The sequence below is a fragment of the Limulus polyphemus genome, unplaced genomic scaffold, assembly GCF_000517525.1.
Source record: "Limulus polyphemus unplaced genomic scaffold, Limulus_polyphemus-2.1.2 Scaffold1589, whole genome shotgun sequence".
Taxonomy (NCBI): Eukaryota; Metazoa; Arthropoda; class Merostomata; order Xiphosura; family Limulidae; genus Limulus; species Limulus polyphemus.
Window position 1 is genome coordinate 49241 of NW_013667199.1, and position 3129 is coordinate 52369.

Consider the following 3129-nt stretch of genomic DNA (forward strand, 5'->3'; position numbering starts at 1 on the left):
AGGATCTGGTGTTATAGTGTGTAAAGAAGAACAGTACCTGGCTTCATAGTGGGTAAAGAAGTACAGTACCTGGCTTCATAGTGGGTAAAGAAGTACAGTACCTGGCTTCATAGTGTGTAGAGAAGTACAGTACCTGGATTCATAGTGTGTAGAGAAGTACAGTACCTGGCGTTATAGTGAGTAGAGAAGTACAGTACCTGGCGTTATAGTGTGTAGAGAAGTACAGGATCTGGCGTTATAGTGTGCAGAGAAGTACAGGATCTGGCGTTATAGTGTGCAGAGAAGTACAGGATCTGGCCTCATAGTGAGTAAAGAAGTACAGGATCTGGCATCATAGTGTATGGACTGTCAAGTTTTGTGCAATTTAACGGTACTATTTCATGCATTATTCAATTTGAAATGCCAAGACACACATGATGTATATAGATTTCCAGAAGATGAAAAAGTGTAGAATCCTTGGAATCCCCCCCCCCCAAAAAAAACTGGTTCTGAGTGCCAGCAAAATTTCACCTCAGGTGTCATCTTTTTAAAAACTGGTTCTGAGTACCAGCAGAATTTAATCCTCGGAGTCAGTCACCTTTTTAAAAAATGTGTGTGTGGCGTTTAAAATATTTGTAACGTTCTCTGACTACGTCTAAACATTTTCAATTATTAATGTTATGTTTCTTGTGTGCCAATCACTCGAAACTTTATAATTTAGATTTGAGAACCGTTATTTACTCCTAAGCATGTTCTAAACGTGTACAGGTGGTAGTAGGTGTTCATTTAAAGAATGGGCATTCAGGCAAAAAATATTAAATATTGTTTGAAAAAAGAACTTACAAGAGAATATTGAAATAATTTTTCAGAAAAAAACAAACAAACAAAGCTTAGTTTTAAAATGTAAATGAAAACATTTTAAGGCTAATTTTCTAGTCCTGGTAACACACACACACACACAGACAAAGAAAGAAAATTGAGATGTTTTGCTACGTGATTTTATGTATGCTTTGTTTAAAAATTCATTATTAATATTGCAAATACTGTATTACATCGCATACAGAGCCCTATTGTATGTTGAAATGCATAAGACGAAATATTAAATGAACATTAATACAGCATGTGAAGCTATACTTATATATTTATTATGGTACAGAAAAATAAGGTATGAGATAACTACAAATAACATTGCTCCCCAGTGGCACAGCGGTATGTCTGTGGACTTACAACGCTTGAAACTGGGCTTCGATACCCGTGCTGGGCAGAGCACAGATAGCCCTTGTGTAGCTTTGTGCATAATTAAAAACAAACAAACAAATAACATTAAATGTTAACCTGTTTTACGAAAGTTACTGAATAAGGAGCAAGAAGAAATGCAAGCATATTTGGGCTATTTGTACTTTACACAATGTAGGTATCGAAACCACACTTTTAGCATTATAAGCCCTCAGACCCACTGCTGAGCCACCGGGGACAGAAATGCAAAATAGACACATTTTCCAACATTTTGGTACTGGGAAAGTGAGCTAAACAGTAAAGGGCAACACATCCAACATTTAAGGGGCTCTTGTGATGGACCAGTATATATTGCTGGTCAGTGATTGGAGTGATAAAACATTAGAACAAAGATAGCAATAATTTTAATCTAATTTTTACTTACTGGCCCTCTAAAGGTTTTCAGTAAGAAGAGTGTATATTTTAACTTGTCAATGAGTTCTAGTCATTGAATGTATGTTTCAACTTCACGTTTTAAGTGTTGCATGCTGCTGTCGACGAGTTCTGGTCACGATATGTATATATCAACTTCACGTTTTAAGTGTTGCATGCTGCTGTCGACGAGTTCTGATCACGATATGTATATATCAACTTCACGTTTTAAGTGTTGCTTGCTGCTGTCGACGAGTTCTGGTCACGATATGTATATATCAACTTCACGTTTTAAGTGTTGCATGCTGCTGTCGACGAGTTCTGGTCACGATATGTATATATCAACTTCACGTTTTATGTGTTGCATGCTGCTGTCGACGAGTTCTGATCAAGAGATGAATATTTCAACTTTACGTGTCGCATGCTACTCTCGACGAGTTCTGGTCACGAGATGTAAATTTCAACTTTACATGTTGCATGCCGCTGTCGACGAGTTCTGGTCACGAGATGCAATGGCATGCAACAAGTAAAACGTGTGGTTGAAATATACAATTGTTTTATTAGGGCTAGTAAATAATAATTTGATTAAAATTGTTACTAGTCTTATTCTAATGTTTTGTCACACTAACTACGGACTAACAGATTGTATTTTTCTTGTTAAACGTTATACACCCAAATTTCTGTATTGTTATTGTGAAACAGAGAAATTTTGTTCACTCCTATGCGTTTAGATATAACGAAAACTGCCAAAAGTCTGTGATTTTATCGTAAACCGAAATACGAACTTTAAGAACACATTTATTAAACATTTGGGAATAAGACGGATTCCATTATCAGTAATCCATTGCAACTACAACATATATAATTATAGAAACAATAGAGCTAAATATAAACATTAAAAATCAACTTAGAACAAATTTAACTCTTACAAAGATTCTGAGGAAAGATTAGTTTCCAATTGGCAATATTTTCTTTACCAGAAATTCCAGTTCAGACTTAATAATAAGAATGTTAAAGTTTGTTATATTAATTGAATGTCAGGTATGTTTCTTATTCTGATGTAGTTTGTCATTTTAGTTTGAATGTCACTAAGCAATGACTAAACATTTTCCCAGTCAGTATACATCTTTTTCAGTTAATATGTAAAAATGATTACGTTTTCTTTATATATATGTTGAAATTAGAAATTAATTTTCTTTTAGTTATATCTCCTATCTTTCTTTTTTTCTCAAAATGTTTGTTTATTTGTTGTTACACACAAAGCTACAGAATGGGCTATCTCTGCTGTGCCCACAACGAGTAACAAAAACCGGTTTTTAGCGTTATAAGCCTTCAAAGTTACCTCTGGGCCATTGGGGGGGGGGCTTTTTACAATATATTGTTACGTCTCCGTCCGTTAATTAATTTTTCGTAACTTCGTTCCGACGAAACTTTAGCGACACAAGTCCTTACTTAATAAAACTGGTTTATTCTTTCCGAATATAACTTTATGATACTCTTAAT